Source organism: Zosterops lateralis (assembly GCF_965231275.1).
Source record: "Zosterops lateralis genome assembly, chromosome: 3".
Classification (NCBI taxonomy): domain Eukaryota; kingdom Metazoa; phylum Chordata; class Aves; order Passeriformes; family Zosteropidae; genus Zosterops; species Zosterops lateralis.
The window spans coordinates 38823053-38844261 of record NC_139764.1 but is presented as its reverse complement, the minus strand read 5'-3'; positions in this window follow the sequence as shown (position 1 = coordinate 38844261).

Below are 21209 nucleotides of genomic sequence, written 5' to 3'. Positions count from 1 at the left end.
TGATTTGGTTTTAGAATACCTGGAAACACTTCATAGTGCTGAGTGAACAAGCCTGGTTGTAACAATGCAGGATTTGGGAAGAAAATATTTGAGAATAGCAAAGGGCATGCTGAGATTGATGATAGCCTTCTGGTTTAGTAGCCAGGTAGGCACTGGAAGCAGCCCTCTTTCTGGAGAGGGTGTGTACCCCAGTTAATGTGAGATTCTTGAAAGTTCAGTCCAGGGTAAGACTTGCCACCTTTCATGTACCATACTGGGTATGTCCAGCTGGAATGGAAAAGCTGAGAAAAGCCCTGATGCTTTGGCAGAAGCTACAAAACTGATCTGACCTAGCATCTTTGTTTTCCATGGACTGTCCAAGAAATAATGACTAATTGGTGATTGATGCTTGTTCATCATTTCCTTTCAGATGTTTTGAGGTTAAACATAATGCTGTGATTTGAAATTCATGCAGGAACCAGAAGCCTTGTTGCCATACAATCCTTCTTTTGGCTTCTTAGCTGCAAACAGGCCCTGCTGCCAACTGTTTCTACCAGATCGAGCTTTCCCCAGTTTTCCTTTCAAGTGTAAATTGCATACTGGTCAAATCAGGTAATACATAGACTTCTTGTGTCCTGTCTTTCAGCTTAACTCACTCCTGCTTGGAGAGAGGTCTGGGCCACAGATTATTGCACTTGTTAGACTGCAGTGCTGGAATTGTGAAAATTACCATATGATTGACAGTCCTGAAAATGAATCCCACAGCACTAAAGCAAAATCCCTCCACTTTCCTTGGTAGCTGAGTATTGATTTCAGCTATGCTTTGCTTAAAAGATAGAGAATTTCTCGGAGCTGCAGAAGCTGATCATGATCATTCCTGAAAGCAGCATGTCTGTGCATATTCTCCTGAGTCACAGGTAGAGCTTTCTTGCAGAGCCACAGGGAGGGACAATGTTGCCACTCTCTTTGTGCAATGTCTGCTGGCTCTGTGGCATTTTTTAGGAGGAAATGTTACTTATACTGAGTGTGAAATATACGGAGAATAATCTCTTAACGTGCCATAATAGTGATTTTTTCAGATTTGAAATATTAAGTGATCAGAGTTCACTGCTGTAAAATTCCTTAATTAAAAACAAATCTGCTGTGTTTATAAAATGTCTAAATTTGCTGTTATGGTTAGAAGAACACACAAGAGAAGGCTTTGTTGAAATGTAAACACTTTGAATTATTACTGCAGTGCGCTGTCTGAATGCTCTCATTTAATGACACAGTGCTCAACATTCAAGTGAATATAATTGTAGCAAAGGGCTGTTAGGCTCAGATTCAGTGTTTAGGCTCCTAACTTTCCACTGAATCAGTTTATTGAATCAAGATCCTTTGCCCCTTTTCCTTTTAATTTTTTTTTTCTCTTTTTTGGCATTTCTATGAGCTTTTTTCTTTTTTTAGGGTGGTTTCTTATCATGGTGAAAACTGATAATTTACTCTTTTGAATGTCATTGTGAAAGATTCATTTGCTGAGATTCAGGCACCTTTGTAAATGAGATCATCATCACTGTATTTTCCTTTAACACCCTGAGAAGAAATGGCTCCATCAGAATACATATGAAGGTTGTGAGAACTGGAGGAAAAATGGTTCCTCCAAAGGGATAAATAAAAGGACCTTGCTTATTTTAGTCAGAATATGAATTGAAACTAGCTTTATCGCTTGCCTGCAGCCAGTAAAAAGAGGAAAGGAGCTGTTGTAACAGGTTCATGGGTCCTAGCAGTTTGGAAGAACCTGTTTGAGAGGTCATAGACACAGATGCCACTGGACTTCTCCAAAAACTCTCTTACTGTTATTCAGATGTGGATGCTCCAAATGATAGGGGGTCGTTTTCTCTGGTATTTTTATCAGTCGTAGGAGCTGAAGTGAGAATCTTCTTCCAAAATGAGAGCTCCTGAGCAATGGCAATGCAGCAGGTATAGAGCTTAGACAGTGGAGTGGTGCTGATTGAGGACTGTGATCATTAAAATCCTTTCAAACTATCTGTAATCTCACCAAAGTGAACAACCCTAATTTGACCATCTTTAGAATGAAGTGTAGAAACTGGGCGGATTTCAGAAGGAGAGTAAGCTTGCCTTTCTGTTCAGAATTTGTCTGATGAAATTTGTAATTGAGTCATCTCTGGCAAAGATTTAGTGCTTGTGGGCATACCTGAGTGTTAATGTTATGCCCACACATTTGATCTTAGTTGGGATTTTGAAGAATTTACTACAGCCATGGCAACAGGAAATGCAAACCTGCCATCTGAAAATGATGCTGATGGGAGCCTTCTGTATTTTAGTATAGGCTAAAGAGTATATCCTCAGCTTTAGGACTCAGGGAGTTTGGTCAGTAAATGATTTGTTTTTCTGACGTTACCCATTGTACTCTTTTGCTGGTTTGAACTAATGAAGACACAAAGTTATGCCATATCCAGAATTTTCATTGGTTTTGGAAACTGCTGATAGTGATCTTGCTGAAATCATCCCCAAAGCTAAAATCTTGCTTGCAGACTGGGAAGATGATCTTAAAAGTGATCTCTGTCCAATATGTTGCTGAGAATAGCCCATAAAGGAGAGGAGGAGAGGTGCTTTATCCTGTTGAAGTGAGGTGCGTTTAGGGGCAGCCGAGGCTCGGGGAGGGGAGGATGCTGCGGTAGCACCGAGCGCTGAACACCAGAGGGCACAAACTCTCTAACAGTCGCCTCTTCTCTCCCAGCTCCCTGAAGGCCAACATTTATACAAGTCCAAAGAAAAGCACGGAAGTTTACTGGAAAACCAAAGGATAAGTAAATGTGGTAGCAGCTTAAGAGCACAGATGAATACTTCATGCGTGGGATGTGTACAGGTGTGCTATGAGAACTTGTGTCCAGGGCCCTGGTATGATGCACACATGTACAGGTTGTTTTTAAATGCAAGGAGCTGTGATAACAGTGAGTTGCTGCCGCACAGATGAGAAAATTGCTTTATCTATGAATGGAAACATACATGGGTTAAGCAGGTCATTCTGAACTGGTGACAACCAAAATTACTATATAAAATGCATTTCTTTTTCTGGAGGTTGTGTTTAGTAGGAAGATCATTTTAGAAACAAAATAGGAAGATTTGGAACCATTTACCTACCTGATTGTCTTTATGTGTCAGAACTGGGAACTTCTGATGTCATGGGCTGAGTTGCACAGCAGCACTGGAAAATTTACTGGTACTAAGTCCAAAGAGTTTTCTAAGCATACATAAAATTATTGTTATGCTAGTCTCTCCTAACTAAGAATACGAGTGAGAATTTGGAAGTAGATGCATGTGAGTTTTCAACAGATTTTTAAAGTGAATCACTAGCCAGAGCTTGGAGCCAGGAGCTTGGGACCTTCCAGGCCTCAAAGCAAGTGTTATCTGTCCCTTTGTCAAGCTTTTGTTGTAGGAGTGTATAATACTCCTCTTTCAAGCTGTGTGATGCTGTCAGCTTCACAATGTTAGAATTAAATCTGAAAGAAATAGACTTAGGAGCTGACTACAATTTATCATGTGATACAATCTCAGTGTATTTTATTTTAAATTTGAGTCTAAAATGGGTGAATAAAGCTGTAATCATCCTGTCAGTACATGTAACTACCTTCAAAATTAGATACTGATCAGTCTAACTGAGTAAAATTTGGTTGTAATTTCAGTAATGCCATTAAACTTCTAATTATTAGAAAGGGAGGCTGGTCCAGTGGCCTCGACGTACAGCTATAATTTGGGAGACTCAAATTTAGTCCCTAGGTGTGCCTCTAGCTTTCTGTTGGACACTGATATCTTGGTGCTTTAGGTCCAAGGTCCTCAGGGAGAGGATCAACTCTCTCAGGAACCTGGGCCGAGTTCAGGATACCCAAACATATCCTAGAAGTGTAATTGAGAGTCCTCATTGTCTGGTCTGGTACTCTCAAAAAGAGGTGAAGCCTGTCTCAACAAACTCATTTAGGTGGGAGGGAAATCCTTTGCTTGGTGTTTGTGTAGCATTGGGTGTGCAAGAGTGTGTACTAGTGTGGAAAACCTAAACTGTTTTGCCCACATGTGAACCTTTGTCTGGACATTTGGTGAGGCCAGTGTGTGGTGCTTCATCCTCCTGCATTGGTCAGTGCTTTCATTTATGTAATCCATAACTAGTTACTGGGATTGATTTTTTTTTTTATTTTCCTGGCAAACACTTCCATCTAGGATGCTATAGGCCAGAGGCGGCATGTCAGCCTCTGGGGCAGATGTGATTAGCTCAGTATATCCTGGCAGGCTGCTGACAGATCATGGCAGAATGAAAAATCAAAATGGAGTTTCCTGGAGCTGCCCAGCTCTCAATCAAAATGACAGAAGGTGTGTTTTCCTCTGTGGCAGGTGGTAGGCATAGCAGGAGCACTTCTGTCTTATGCTCTTGGGTCTTTTTTGCCTAGAGCAGCCTAAATCAGCAACTGTGGAAGAATATTCCACCTTGGGAAGGCTCCTGCTTTCCCTACAGGACATAATGGCACAGTAGAGGTAGCAACAGGGCTTCAGGCCAGATCTGTGCTGGGCAGTGATCTTGCCTGGTAGTGCTAGACCAGCCAGAAGACCTTTTCCCTCAGCAGGAACAAAATGTTATCCCTGGGGAGGAGCTCCCCAACAGAAGTGTCTTTTCAAGTTGGCTCTGAACCAAAATTGTCAGTCCCAGGTGGCAGGAGTGGCAGGTGCATGCTGTGAGTGACAGGGACAGTCAGAAATGCCATCAGGGCTCCCTTGGTGTTCTCACTCATCTTATACTGGTTAATACATTTCTCTTGGGCAGTCTGAGCTCCATTATGCTTGTCATTGCTGAGGCTTCCTGTAAGTCCCTTGGTGCTCCCATTCCAATCTTCTGCATTTTTTCTAACAACATTATTAGTAAATCTGGTGATTAGCCACATCTTCTGCTCTTTCTGAAGCCTCACAACAGGATGATTTGGACAATGCAAGCAGAGATTGGAGAATGTTGATACAGCTGCATTGAGTTATTTGCACTATGCCTGCCTCCAGCCTATGCAAATAGCAGAAGTGATTCCTTGTTTCGTATGACCTGACTTCAGGTGGGCATTCACCCGTGCATTCATTCATTTATGGAACATAAACATGCTCTGCAGCAGAAAGGAGAATCTCTGAGGGCACACAGCGGTACCTGTTCTGCTCCTGAGACTGAAAAGATGCCCAGAAGAGCAGAGCATTTGAGCAAGCTGAAGAAATGGCCTCTTTTACAAATCTGCTCCATTACCCTTTATTACTGAAGGTTCTCTCTGAGATCTTAATTAATCCAAGCAGAGATGTGTGTCTGTGATGTGAGTTAGGATTAGAAATTAGTTCTAAAAACAAAGCAGCCTATGCAAAATTGATGAATGCTGTCCTATAAAACAATTCAGTGCATGAGTTCCCATTTGTAATGTGGCATTCCTTGAAATAATTGGCCAACAATTATTGGCCTTCTTGTCAGAGGCAGGAGGAAACAGTTGGCTTTCTGGGCTGCAAGTACACACAGCCAGGTGATATTGAGCTTTTTGTCCACAGACACCAGGGCTAGTCTTTATCCTTCTCCTTCCATGCTGTATGCTTGGGAATACCCCGATGCAGGTGCAGGACCTTGGCCTTTTCATGAGGTTTGCACAGCCCCACCTCTCAAACCTGTCAAGTTCTCTCTGGATTGCATCTCTTTTCTCCAGCCTGTTCACCACATCACACTGCTTACTGTGATCTGAAAACTTTCTGCAGGTGTGTTCAATCCCACTGTCTGTGTTGCCAACAAAGATGTTTAACAGTGCCAGTTGCTGTGCCAACCCCTGAGGAATGCCACTTGTCACTGGTCTCCACTTGGGCATTGAGCCTTTGATCACAACTCCCTGAGTGCAACCATCCAGCCAATTTCTTGTCCACTGATTGGTCTATCCATCAAATCCATGCCTCTCCAGTTTGGGGACAAGGATATTCTGCAGGACAGTGTAAAATGCTTTGCACGAGTCCAGGTAGTTGATGTCTGTTGCCTTTCCCTTGTCCACCATTGCTGTAACCCCATCCTAGAAGGATATTGTTAGGCATGGTTTGCCCTTGGTGAAGCCATGGCAGTTGTCACCAATCACCTCATTATTTTTCTTGTGCCTTTGGCAAATGGCATTTCCAGGAGGAACTGCTCCATGATTTTGTTGGGCACTGAACTGTGGTTAGGACAGGGATAGAAAGTTTGTAAATATTACATTTAGGCTTTCAGTGCTGCTCCTTCTAAGCCCTTTAAAAATTGGATACCTGCCACTTCATATTTGTTGGTTTAAGAAAACCCATAAGAGATTTATTTTGTATGGTGTTCCAAAAACTGAGCTGTCTCGAACTCTCTGACTTTCTTCCCTGTTGGTTGGTAGCCACCTTCATCCAGCTAAAGCAATAACTACAAAACATTTGAGGCAGACACTTGATTTCTTATACATTCTTCATAGATGCGTGTTAATAGGAGTTGCAATGGTGGTGCTCTAACCAAGAGTAGGGTCATATTCTAATAAACATGTAATGAAAGGAAGGCTTACATGTAGTGGTCTTTCAAAATTAGATACTGATATTATTTTAGATAGGTATAGATATTATAGATAATTATAGATACTATTTTTTCTACAATGTGCCTGTGATGTGAGGGAAAATCAACTAGATCCCTTAATGTCTGTAGTCATTCTAAATGAAAACATAATTGTCTGTAAGATATGTAACACTTTCATTTTAACATACCTCAGCATTTGAAATGCAGCTGCATTCACTAAGATGCAACTAGGCTTCAAAGTTTGTTACCCTGTGAAAGCAGTGATTATTCTGGCAGGGGGAATTTAACAATATTTTGTTATCTGATTTTTGGCTTCTTGCCAAAGAATAGTGCCAATAGGGTACTCACTGCTGTTTATATGACTTTCATTGACTTCAATGGGCATTGAATCAGGCCTTATAAGCACAATTTCCTCATTGTTAGCAGCTGTTCATTGCTTAGCATTACTTGAGCCACTATTCAGCTGGCCATCTGTGATCTGAGACTTCTCAGACTGCAAGAAAATCATTATCTGTTCCATTTTGGCAGGAGAATATTGTAACTTATCTTAGGGATGTATTTGTACAAGGAGTAATAATGTTTTTCCCCAATAGCTATTGCTTGTTGCTTGCCCATCTGTGGTTCTAACACACAAATGTTAAATAATAAATATGGTAACAGACCCAGGGCTTTGTAGATTCAAATTAATGTTTATTTCTGCAGGATGCTGAGATATTAAGTCTGATAGCAGGAAAGTGTCCATTTTATCAGTACACACACTTGTTTGTCAATCTCTGACACTGGTCAGTCTACCAAGAACCTAGTAAAAGCTTAAAAAATGATGTAAAAAAAAAAAAAAAAAGTCATGGTGAGTCATGACCTCAAATCATGACAGAGAGTTTGGGATGAAGCTGGATTTAAGGGGCATAAAAGAAGAATGGAATTGACATTACATTAAGTGTTTGTATGGCTGAGAGCAGCCATTTAGAGGTATTGTTCCATAATAATTTTCCAGAAAGAAGTAACTGTAGAAGTGGAGGGCTGTACTGATAAATCAGCATTTCAGTTCAACTGTTGAATGTTAGTTACCCTGTATGGCTAGATTCCTTCCAAAATATACCTGTTCCTACATTCTTGCCAGAACCATTTACAAATTCCTGATAACAAATGTTCACCTTTAAACAGAGCCCCATTTTCTAAGAAAGTTTAAAGGAATGTAGTAAGGGTCAAAAAGAAGGAAAAGAAAGATTGTTTATGTAAGTATGCCTATTTCAAGGAAAGGATTCATTAGTCCAAGTTCAGAAGTGATATGTATGGAGAGCTTGCTAGGAGGGAGATTATCTTTTTGCTCAAGAAATATTTTACCTATTTAGGATAATTCCTGGGCTAAAAGCTGATTTCTCATGTAATAAAGTAAATGACAGCAGCTGCTAGCTAGTTAGGCTTCTGGAGAGTAACCCTCTGTCTCTGATACACTTTCAGCCATGCTCTTGATAGGTACTGGAGATGCACGTCTCTGGCATTGAACAGGAAAAATCTGAGCTTTCTCTGGTTTCTGAATTGAGCTTATTTCACTTTCAAATGTTCGTCTAAAACAAGGAAAATCGATTTCACTGATGCTGATGAAGCTTAACTACTCATTTACATGAACAAGAATGACAGAAATGAACTGGGGGAAGGCAACTGGATTTCCCTTACTTCCCAAAACCAGGATTTCCCTGTGCCCAAACTTTCCATTCCTACTTATGACATAGAGCATTATTGCCTGGTGACAAGAAAAAATAAAAATTACAGTATTTCATCAGTTTCCCAGACTATGGGCACTTACCAAGTTTCTCACAGATTTCAGGAAGAGTTTTCTGGATGCCAAAATAAATGTCTGACTTCACTTTGCCCTGGGAGGAGAACCTGCTGAGTTCTCCCACAGGGGTTGGGAGGGTCTTGCACTGTATTAGGCTCTATGTTGACTCTCTGAATCCATCAGCAAAATTCTGGAGAGAGATAATATGCAGGATTGTACCTTGCTCTGGGAACTGCCAAGAGAAATACAAAAATTCCATCCTCTAAACAGGACATGAGACACAAATTCTCTGTTTCAGCCAGTTTAAAAATTCAAGGACGATCACTCCCATCAGGTGACAGGGAAGGTAGTGAGGAAATATTCATGCAACCTCCAAACGTTGTTTTAAACCCAAAAGGGTTTAAAATAATGAAATAAAGTTTCCCCATAGTCAGGCTTTGTTTGCCAAATCGGGAAGTCTACATAGTAAGTAAACCATATGAAAATGTAATAAGTCTTCTACATATTTAGCAGATGTTCATGAATTTATCCACTATAGGAAGTTATATATCAAACTGAACAATTTTGGTGCCTGTTTTGTGTACTCCCTGAATCCCAGACACGTTTAATATTTCTCCCTCTGAGGTTTGTAACAGTGCATAAATAATATTTAATAAACAACCTTTAACTTTAAACAAACGTTTTCAAATAGATGATGTCTACTCAGCTTTCATATTTTAAGAACGCTCATAAATGCTGGACAGGACTGATCAAATCTTGCAATATGTCTTTAATTTACATGGAGTCAGTCTCCCAGCAGCATCCCTTTCAATGTTTCAGTGAAGGATGCATTACTTTTGAACTACTGTTTCAAAGGTGGGAAATTCTGCAATCTTGATGTGCAGAGAATTTAAACTTGGCACATTAAATTCCTGTCCAAGAACTATTATTTTTTCCCAAAATGTATCCAGAGAAATAGTTTAGTCTTCATGTTGTTAGGGTGGAAAAACAATGTCTCAGTACTTTTATTTCTCTCATTCTCAGGCCTATGAGTGTGGTGTTTTAAAATGGAAACTTGTGACATATACAAGAGGATCTTAGGCAACTTTTCAACTAGAAAAATTAAAAAAAGAAATCCCCAAATAAGCCAAAAATATATCCCTTTATCTCCTCCAATGACTGAGTTATTTTTGGATTTGAAGCTTCAAGGCATGCAGCAGCTCTTATTTCCTAATTTTCAGGATAAAATTTTAATGATGGCACATGGTGATCTGAGAAAAAGATGAGGAAGATATGAGAACCCAGAAGAAAAATATACATGATACAGAAAAATATGGAAGACAGATTAGCAGGTATTGAAAAAAACCCCAAAAAACCAAAACAAAATCAAAAAACTCCAAGCAAGCAATCAACCAAGAAAGTGAAAACTGCAAATTGTTGTAGCAAATTGCTGATGGGCCTTGTATTCTTTGAGTGTGCAATAACTAGTTTTCTCTGGGTTACTCCAATGTCCCTCAGAATGAGACTTATCTGAGGAGGTCCATAGCATTGAGAAGCTACTTGTGATAAGGCATGAGGAGTAAAACAGCAGCCTTTCTCTCTTTTCTCTCAAACTCAATTTGGTTTGAGATCCCATGCCTTCAGTTTTTCTACTACTCTTCCATACTTTTTAATATTTCCTAGAATGAAACTCTCACCATTGACTCGGAGAGATTTTTTATTTTAGATGCTCAGCAATTGTTAACATTTGACTTTGTGTGACACTGCTTGGTGTAAGGAGCCTGCTCAGAATAAGTGGGGACGAAGGTAGGGCTGATCAATAACCAAAGCTTGAGCTATTGGAGATACTAACTCCAGCCTCTGGGAGTGTTGAATTGTGATTTCTTGACTACAGTCATGTCTGCTGGTTTTGCTGTTGCTTCCTGCAGAATACAGATGTCTTCTTCAGCATCACTCTAATGTGTATGAAAGGACAATTAGGAGTATCTGTTGCTTATCGCTTGTTTTTCTTAGTGTGCAGAGTATTTTCTGTGATCATATGAAAACAGGTTTGTTAGCATTTTGATTAGATTACCTACAATAAGACTCTGTAGTTCAAAGAAACAGGCATATAGCTGATACTCAGTAACTCCCAAAAGCACAGGTTTATGATAATTTTCATAATGCAGCACACTGTGTATCTCTCATTGCTAAAGAGGTCATTAATGAAAGTCTAAGCGCCAGTGCCTAGCAGGTATCAAGGCAGTGATACTTTATGTATTCTGCTTGTTAATGGTAAAGGTAAAATATCTGTTACATGTTTAAAACTGCACTTTAGCTGCTCAGGAAAATGAGAGCTGTTCTCAGTTTCATTTCATATTATCCACCGCCTGCTTTGCACAGAGCTGAACAGGTGATCGGGTAGGGTGTGGAGATTTTTTTTGTCTCTAAACTGCCTATTTCTTGAGAAGACAATTGACAGTAGTAACTCTTGCTGTATCTCAGCTGGTGAAAAGTCCTGATCCTGGACATAGCAGGAAAATGTTAGTAAATGCCAAACTTTTATCTCTTGGTTGAAAACCCCAGAGGAGCTTTCTCAGATTAGTTCTCCAAAGAAGCATGAAGAAAGCAGTGCTCTAAAACAGCTTTCTCTTGGATTTGAGAGCACTTTATTGTCAGGTGCAAACACCAACAGCACTACAAGTGAAATGGGTTAATAGGCTTTCACATAGGGTGAATTGGTAGACACCCCACAATTTGTTTTTCTGCTGGTCTTGTTGAAGGTGAGGTTACATTACCTGAGGGAAAGAACATTTTTAATTTAGAACTTCAGCAAATAGACTGGGTGCATTAATTATGGCATTCCTACAACTAGGATTTCCTGGATTAGTTTTCAAATCATAAAAATGGCATAGTGGGAATTCTAAAAGTTTTGTATAAATGTGAAACATTCAGTCTTCAATCTATTTATTATTTTTAACTTCTTTTCCTCATTTTAATTTTTAATCAGTTTAAAAATTCTGTGTTATAGCAAAACATTGACATGCGTTATAATGTGGAAACAAAGGATATCAACATTTATGACATTATTACCATTAGAAAATGTTAATATAAAACCTTACATTGTTAAAAAAAATCCTATTCTTCCTGACCAAACATTTTCACTAGATGTGACTTGACATGGGCATAGTTCTGCATTTTCCCCCCACTCCTCACTGCCCCCCTATTCCCCTGGAGATGTAGGTTTTGGCTAATTTTAGCTGTTTATGAGAAGGAAGAAAAAAAAAAGAAAAAGCCAAGTCTGGTTGTACTCTTCATTTACTTTTACAAACTTTGACTTCACTGTTGAATTAAGATAAGTTTTATGCATTTCCCAATGGTATTCTCTACTCAGATTTTCAGAGGTCTTTAAGGAACAGTATGTAGGCAGGAGAAAGCAAAACTAGTTACGGGGAGTAAATGCAGACTAGTCATGTGGGTTTTCTGCTTATTGTGAAAGGGCTGAAATATTTCACCCCAGTGGAATATCGGGTGTCTCACTGAGTTACCACAGCTGGAAGAGTTACTGCACCTGAACCGAGCTGCAGAAAGCAGTCAACTGATGTGGTAGCTCCAGGCAAGCCCGAGGTGAGACAAATTTGTCTAAGTGTCTTTTGATGATGATCTATGTTAATGGTTCTACCTCCTGTATGTGACAGGCACGCTCAGCTGCCATCACTGTGTCCTAATAATGAGAGAGAAGGATCTTCTCACTGGTGAAACACACCGAGGGCCTTAGGTATGGTGTGAATAAAGGCTGCCATGAGGACACATTGGCAGGTTTTGGAATGAGCACAAAAGGGTGTGTTTTTTCAAGTGTGCTATTTCATTCAATACGTCAGCTAGTTGTAAGTACAAATCCGGCCCCACTCCAGCAGCACTGAGCAGTGAAGATCAAGAAAAAGGAGCTAAAAGAATTAATTTTTTGTGGCACCAAGGATTCAAGGAACATTTTCAGGCAGCAATCACCTTTCTTCTGTGTGTTCATAACCTGTCTTGCTGAGTACAGGTCCTAGCTTGAGCCCTAGCAGCTGTAGAAGGCAAATGGTTGTGCATGAGGCATCTTGATCAGCTCCCAGCTGGCTGCTGCTGTTCTCCCCATCCCCCTCCAAATTACCAGGGTTACCGCCTGGCTCAGATTTGCTCAGGGTTACGTCTGCAAGCGTCACCTCTGCAACTGTAATACAGATAAGAATTTACCAACAATCTTGAGAGACATTCCCTGGCCTGAAGTGCTCAGAGGCATGTGACAGCAGGATTCAGGGTTGTGCTACCAGTGAGACAAACACAGTCACGTCTATGCAGTTGTGTTGCTTTGTCAGAGCTGGCAAACTGATGATATCGCCTGTCCTTCTGGGCTCTACAGAGAGCTCTGTCTGGGAATGGTTTTATGCAAAGGTTTTCTAAATGTTTCTCTTTTCTGAGACTGCCCTTTGCAGATGCAAGGGAAGAAGGAAGTTGGTGTCCCAGAAGGCAGGCTTGGGAAGCTGTTAGGTCAAACTGAAAAAATTACATTTAACTTCAGATCTTATATTTTCCCTTGCAAATGTGTTTATTTTATAACTGGTGCATCCTTACATGAAGACCTGTCTGATGGCTGCTATTTAAGTTTAATTCTGGCTCTGGCTGCCACCAGGCTGCGCAGAGGGGCTTAAGTGCAGCCCTGCTTTTGCTGTAATTGGTTTTTTCCCAAAGAGTTTCTGCTCGTTTACATACCAGTTTTCTCCCAGTCTGATTCTACTGGGTGAAGGACAGGGACTGAAGCAGATTAAAATAGGTCCCCTCTATCATACCACAAAGGAGGTTATGAAAGACATGGACTGTCAGCTCTGGCACACTCCTCCTCTGCTGAAGTGGATGACCAGATGACTTGTGTGCAGCAGGAGAATGGGCATAAAATCACATATCTGTAATGATGATAATTCATGCTCAAATACTTTGTCACCTGCATGCAGGTAAAATAGAAGCTAGGTAAAAAGAATCTGAGAAAGGGAGTAGGTTTAGCAATGTGGTGTTGCCAGCTGCCTGCTGGGCTGCTCTGGCACCTCTGTGGCTAAGGAAATCTACGGGAGTCCTTGGATCTGAATGTGGTATGTTCTGAGGACTCCTTTTACACCAGGCTGGGAAGCCTTTATCCATTTTGTGCAGGATTCTTTTTGTTCTCCTGGCTGGTGATTCTATTCACAAAGTAATTCAAATAAATGAATACAATATGTTTGGTGAGCATATTACTGTAACTAAGATTCCCAGTTGGGTTTCTCATTTAAGCAGCAGGATGGTTGAGGGAATTAAATTAAGACTTGGGTATTCCTCTGTCCTGACCTTGCTCTGTAGAGTGATTCATGCCACAAGCAGGGCCTGTTCACTCACACAGGCATTTCCAGACTCAGGTGCCTAAAGATAGGCACTTGGACATGTATTTAGCTACCCACATGAACACTGTTCACTTTGCATAAGTGCAGCTCCCTGAGAAGGGAGGGTGTTTACAGGCATTTGGCCTCTCTGGAAAAGGAGCCAAGCTTTAGGCACTGAAGCAGAGAAGAAAAACTTTACACTTCGGGTGGGCACAGTTCACTCATGTGAAAGTAGTAATAAATACTTTGCTGTATCACAGGAGAAAGCTGTGAGGCTGTGCTGCTGAAGTTGGCATTGCAGCAGCATTTTGGAATTAACAAAGCTTTTTGTCCATATGTGCTTGATGTGACGGCTCACAGGAAAGAGAGCATACCTTTATGATGGGGAAATACTAGATAAGGAATGGAAGCAGAAAAAAATTTTTGGCTTTACTGACTTAATTGTGTGTTTAAGTCTCAAATGTAATAAGAGTATAAATCTCCATAAATTAAAAAAGTTTTTTTCCTTTTTCTTTTCTTTTTTTAATGCAATATGGGAAATAATAAATAGGCAAATGCAATTTATAAGGGAGGAAAATCCACCAACAGGGTTTGCTGAACTGAGCAATTGAATGGTATTCCTGTGGAGTGGTTTTACAGTGTCACTTGAACCTCCTGGTTATGCAGTCTCTAGGTAACTGTAGGCAGCTCTGTTTTCCATAATATACTGACTAGCCTGGAACTGAAAATCACACACATAAAATTCCCCAAACCTTGCTGTATCCATTTCTGGCAAAAGTAAGGGAGCCTGTTTAAACCTTGTGCTTTTTATCCATGTCAAGTGACTTTTAAAGAGCTTGGTACATAAAGAAAATGGAGATTTGCTTGGCAGGTTGTTCCATATCATAGTTACGTCTCAATACAAGGCATTTGTGAAAGAAAATGTATGCTTTGCTAGAAGTGCAGAATTCAGAACAAGATGTGATTTTGTTTGGATTTGGGACAGTGCTTTGGGGGAAGCGGGCAACAAGATGAAATAAATGAAATAAAGCCTTACATGGAGGGAAGAGAAATAAGCCTTGTTATGAGAGGACAGAAAGGCGGTGGGAGGCCAGCGAAGGTGTGTACAGCTAGGGAAATGCAATGTGGGAGTCACAGGAGAGAACAAAGGAGTTGGTGGAGGGTGCAAGATATGTTTATCAAGAAGCAGAGTTTGGTGAAGCTGCAGTGAAGGGCTGGAGGGGAGTCAGAGATGGCAGCAAGGCACAGAGGAAGCCCAACTAGAAACAAAATGAAAACTTTTCCTCAAAATAGCGCCAGATGCTTCTGGCAGTCTTGCTGGTTGGTGAGTGCTGGAGTTCATGACACTGTTTGAGGTGTCTATATTCTTCCTTGGATACAGTTTGGAAGAGGAAAATGCTGCCAATCTGAATGACTGTTTATCCTAGACGGGTTGCAGGAGACTGAGAAAGGGGGAGTTTTTACTACCTTTTGCTGTAACAGCCAGGATGGGAGAGTTAGAGAGAGAGACTCCCTTGAGAAAAGTGAATTTTGGACTCTGTTACAGATACAAAAGGCACAGACTGTGTATGTGCAGTAGTTAAAACTGAAAGGGAAATGGAAGCATGTTTTTACTTCTAATTCAGTCACTTCTCACTGTAGGCAGGTTGACTAAATGTTGGATAGCTGCATTTCCAACAAGGAGGGAGCTGACACCGTATCTGTTGTACCATCTGTTTACCAGTTACCAGTGTACTGGGGAGAAGCTTCAGCAAGGAGTGGGAAATCTTCCAGAGTTCGCAGTTGTGTTTAACTGCTTGAATGCCAGCGATATGAAGTCAATGCATTGGCAAGCCTCCTGTGCTCTGAGCTAAAACTACTGTGTGTAGCCTTTTCTTTCCAGCTGGTGAAACTCTGCCAGTTGGGTGCTTCTTGTTGCACATTGCCATTGGTGGCAAAAGAAAACTGGCCCCTCCTAGCCAGGCTTAGCCAGGGATACATTTTCCATACCTGTCTTTTAACTGTTCTTTGCACAGGGAGGCGGAAAAAAACCCCACCTCAATCCTTAACAGTGGTACCAGAATAAAAGCTGGAGAGGAATGTTTTATTATAGCTGGTGGTTTGCAGGGTGCCTTGGTGTAGCAGCAGTGCTGGGATGCCAGTTTATTAATGAACTGCTCATGTGAAATTACCAAACATGCTGTAACTAAAAGCTCAAAAGAAACTAGCAGCAGCAATTCAGCCCATCATCCTGTTGCCCCTGGTTTACAGTTATACTTTCAGTCTGAGAAAAATTAAAAAAGCTCACGAAATCATATTTGGGGAGCTCTGCTTTGGTTTCCTCTCTCAGCTTTTTCCACTCCAGAACTGACAAAACTTGGTGACTACAAACCGGCCTGACTGAAAGCTGCAGGTCCTCTCTAGCCCTTCAGAGCAGAGGTTTCAGTTTCAAAGTTCAGTGCAGATATGGAACATGAACTTCCTAAGTAAAAACTGTGATGCCGTAGCAGGAATAGCAGAATCAGCTTCAAGCTGATAACAGTTTCAAGGCCAGGAAGATGGTACTCACCACCTTTGCTTTCTGAATACTTAACTTCCTTATTAAGTCAGTGCAGCTCAACTGCACTTTGCCTCTGACTCTGAGTGTCAAAACTTGGGCCAACTCACAGTTAAACTTGAGTGGAACAGTTTTAATCTCACACAGATCAATTTCCATTGTGGTCAGTTTTAGGTTCTTTGTATCGTATCTTTGTCAGGCTTGAGGCTATCTGCTTTTCCTTTCCCTCCAGCCTAAATTTCCTTAATGTTCATTTAGTTTGACCTAGAGGCATGCATGAATCCTCCAGATCAACTCTATTGGTTCATATAGTTCAGATAATTTCAGACACCTGCAGTTCTTCCTCTTATCCATAATGAGACCCACAGTGAAGAGGACTCATCTGTCCTGCAGAACCTCTGGGGCAGAAATGAGCTTGTTCTGCTTGAGAGGTGCATAGTGGTGGTTAGTGAACCACTGAGCCCCAGTTAATGCCCCCACATATGCCCCTGAGAGGCAGGGCACATGGGGTTTTTGCTTGATATTAGAACAACAGAACCAAGCATCTTCTAGCAAACTCAGGACCAGGCAGAGTGAAGTGATGTCTGTCTGCAAAATAAATTGAGCATCAAGTGATGGCTACATGATATAATTTAATACTTGAAATTATGTGCTAGGACCACACCTTTTAAGAAAAAAGCTATATATGCATAGCTGTTCATGAGGCTCTGCTGTTCTAAGGAGATAACCTAAGTAGGCTTTTAGGACTTGTCATCTTTTTTACTTTTCCTTGAGCAACTCTAACTTCTCTGCCACTCGAGAGACCCTTTTAGAATCACTAGAGCACTTTGATCTCAGATGCTCACTGTTGTCTTTGGCACTGTCTTAACAACATGCAAAAGCTTGCAGTGGTTTTTTTTTTCATGCCTGTCTTGCTTGTCTCTCTTGAAAAGACAAGTAAGCTAGTATCTATCAAGTGAAGATCCCCTGGACAAGGTTTTTATGCTTGTTTACCATCAGAAACCCCACTCATCATTCAGGTGAGCACTAAGCAAAGTACTGCATTCACACAGGAAAGCTTCTGTTCCCTCTCAATGACTCTGCTAGGAGACGCTAGTAGTTACTCCTGCTCCCAAGGTCCATGATTTTGATGGCCATACTGTGTGTTTCACTGTGGTGTTTATATAGTCAGCCCCTCTGCATCAGTCAGCAAAATGGCCTGCTTTTCTATTTATTTTTTTTCTCTACAAGAAATAAAGGAAAACCAAAAGCCTGACAGCAACCTTTATTGACAGCACTGCACTATCTGTCACTTCTGCAAGGCATGTGGGCTCTCAGTGCATCTTCTATCACCTTAATCTGTATTTTTCCCTCAAGAAACCAATGTTCGGTGCCGAGGCCTTTGCTCCTGCCAGCCTGGAAAGACTGCAACATTTGTTTGCAAGCTCTTGGCTTTCACTCTTGGCCTACCTTGCCATAACCCAGGGTTCTGTGTGTGTGAAGATGTGTGTAATTGCTGAAATTGCCACATCAAACTGCTCACTGCCCAGCCACTGAGGCCTGTGAGTTCAGAACTCAGAAAATTTGCAGGTTAGAGTCGTGAAAAACCCCTCTCGTTTCGGTATGGTTGGATACATATGGTTTGCTGCGTGGTAAATATTGTGGAGAAGGATGGTTTGTGGTTCTCTTCTTTGACATGGTTTTTATGTAAAGTTACATTTGATTATACAAAGGAACTGGAGCAAATTCCCCCGCAGTTGTTCACCTGTCCCCTCTGAGCCTTCAGCTGACTGGGGAGGAAGGGATCTCTGTGCCCACGTTCTGCCACGGTAAATGCCTTTGGGTGTTTGCACTTGTGCCATTTGGTAGGAAGCTACAAAAATTATCTTTATGGCCTGTTCTACATAGCTGGTTGCTTCTACTCTGATCTTGGGGCACCGAATTGAACAAAACGGTGAAGGAGACACGGTGTACCCGGCGGGGCTGTGCCCGCTGAGGCCCGGCCCGGCTGAGGGCTCGGGGCAGGCCAGGCCGCCCGCAGGTCCCGGTGCCCGGCGGCACAGACACGGCCACAGCCCTGCGGGTCTGACGCAAGCCTTGCCCCGCTCTCCTCCCCTCCCCCTGTCCGCACCGCTTCCCCCCGTTACGGCAGGCTGGTTTGATTCATGAGCTTTCTGCAGGGCCCTTTGATTCATGAGCTTTCTCTCGGCTCGCCGCTGCGCCGGGTGACTCAGAGCACGGGCCTCGTTAGCGGGGATTAACGTCAGCCGCACCTTTTGTTTGTGCGAGGTTCCTCTCTCCCCTCCCCGAGCCCCCGGCCTCTAGTGCCGGCAGGGCGAGCATCCATTGACAGACCCGCGGGCACGTCCTTGCCCTGTCTCAGGTTGCCACCAAAGTGGGCAGGTTGCCGGAGATGCGGCTCGAGTGCCACCAGCTCCCTGTGATTGAATGTGGAGTGCAGGTTTAGACGTAAGCCGAACCTTCTTCCTCGCCCAGCTCTGCATCCGCAATTGCCTGCGGCCTCCCAGGGGAACAGAGAACACTCATGGGTGGAAAAGGGGTTTTGGGGGGCTAGTCCTACGTTCAGAAAAGCGTGGGGGTAGGGCGGCAAAGGTATTGCAATCAGCTAAACAAAACCCTTCAAATTATAGCACCTTGTAATGTAAAAATGTCAGTCAGCAACTTCAGTGTCAGGAGAGCTGCAGTGATCCAGTGTTTCCTTCCACGTTTAGCAATGCTTTTGCCACTGCCTGAATCCCCCCAGCTTGCTGGAGTTGCGTCCTGGAGTGGAGAAGACAATTTTTGATGAGGGAGGAAGGGAAGAGCTTTGGTTTTCATTTTTTCCGTGAGAAAAGGGGCAGTATGGAGATGGGAATAGTGTACAGCTTTTGGAGCCAGTGAGGGAACATGGGGACTGATCTCTGACTCCTGCTTCTCCAATCACAGATGGCTTAATTTTCTAAATCTGGCCTAGCAAACTGTCACTGAATGCAGCTGTCACACCAAGGTGCTTTGGCTGTTTGTAGCCAAGGTGTTTCTTGCTTAATCCAGTCCTGATGAGCTCTTCCTAAGCCCTTCCCATATTCAGAAGTATTGTGGCCTTTTGAGTCCTCTTGGTTCATCTCAATCTTCATCTCGGAAGGTCACTTCCCTTTCTCCCCAGCGAAGCTGCTTAGGGAACCACAAGGTGCTGGAAAGGAGCAGCAGAAGGAAAATGGTACTTGGTTCTTGCTTTAGCTCATTCAGAACTGCCAATCTAACACTTCCATCACTGCTAACATTAAAAAAACCCAAAACAAACTAGCAGAGGGAGGAAGGGAGGAAGGGAGGAAGGGAGGAAGGGAGGAAGGGAGGAAGGGAGGAAGGGAGGAAGGGAGGAAGGGAGGAAGGAAGGAAGGAAGGAAGGAAGGAAGGAAGGAAGGAAGGAAGGAAGGAAGGAAGGAAGGAAGGAAGGAAGGAAGGAAGGAAGGAAGGAAGGAAGGAAGGAGAGAAAATGCAGAAATACGGAAATAGAAAAAATATTGGCCAGTACCAAGTAAAAGAAGAAATGGAGTGCTGCAGGAAGTAGGTGAGGCATAGTCCATGCTGAGAAGCACAACCTGTTTTAACAACCAGCAGACTGAAGTTTTACTGCCTTCTTTTTACAGTCCAAAAGAAGCAAGCTGAGCTTGCTGCAATAGCAATACACGCTGCGCCTCTGCAGCCACTGCCACAGCCAGGTGCAGATTGTGAGCAAGTGAGAGAGCAGTAGGGCTGTGCCACCAAAGTTCAGATATGTGTAGTAACCAAACCTGCTTACAATGCATCAGAGAAAAGTTTGGATAGAAATACAATAAATAAACAATTAAGACTGAATATTACGCATCAAAACCAGTCCAGCAAGCTGCTTGACCCCTAAGCACAGAGGAAAATATATGGGTATATTATCAGATGAAGAAATACAGATGCACAAGCTGTCTCAAGATAAAATGGTATCTTTAGGTGGCTTCTGAAAGGACAAAGCAAATAATGCTTATGTAGATAAGAAGCACAAAGAAATTTAGACTTCTGAGAAGGCTTTGAAATCAGAGTGCTGCAAAATGGCAGCTTGTGCCTTATTCCACTGGGCCTGCAAACTGGACAGCAGGCTTTTGTGCTTCAGAGGGACATTTAGCAAATCACCAACATTATGAGGAGGCTGTATTCATTCTCTAATAGATGGCAAACAAACAGAATAGCTTCTTGAATCTTTTGTCCCCTAAATGCAGGGTGAGGTAGTTAAAGTACAAGGATTTCTGGTAAGTGTTTATGTAGTTGCCTGGTTCTGGTGCTGTATTTCAGTTGTAAGTGTTCCTTCCTTAGCAGTATCAGATTCTTTAATAACTAAGAATTTGCTTTCAGTCAGAAAATTGAAAGGGTAGGAAAGAGCAGGGAGAATAAATACATAGAAGCCTGCTATTCTGTTTTTGTTTTCATTGAACTTTTGAAATCAATTTGCAAACAAATTTCCCAGCAATTTTTTGGTGGAAGCTTTAGCCTGTTCTTCTGAAAAGCAGTATAGATGTAATCATAGGGATGAGACACAACCTGCCTCTCTGTTTCTCAGCTGGAATATTTTACCTGCTGCAGAGATTTCTTCTTCAAGATTTTTGATAACCTGACTTTTCTGAAGACTTCCTGGAAACAAGAATTTCCATGAGGTTTTCTGTCCCATTCTTTAAAAGCAATAGAAAAAGAAACCCCAAACTCAAACAACTTTTTGTGAACCCTTATATTTCTGTAGAAACACATGCAACTATGAAGTGAATATTCTGTAAAGCCTCAGAACAAATTATAAGTGAAAAAAAAAATAAATAGCAAAGCAAAGCTAGAGGTACCTGAATGGTGTGAAAGAAGTGGAATAAAAGATGACTACATGTCTTCGATGCCTTTTTGTAGCATCATGGGATACTTCAGTGGGAAGGGACTTCAGTATGTCCCTAGTCCAGCTTCCAGGTCAAAGCAGGATCAGCCCTGAAATGAGACGAGGTT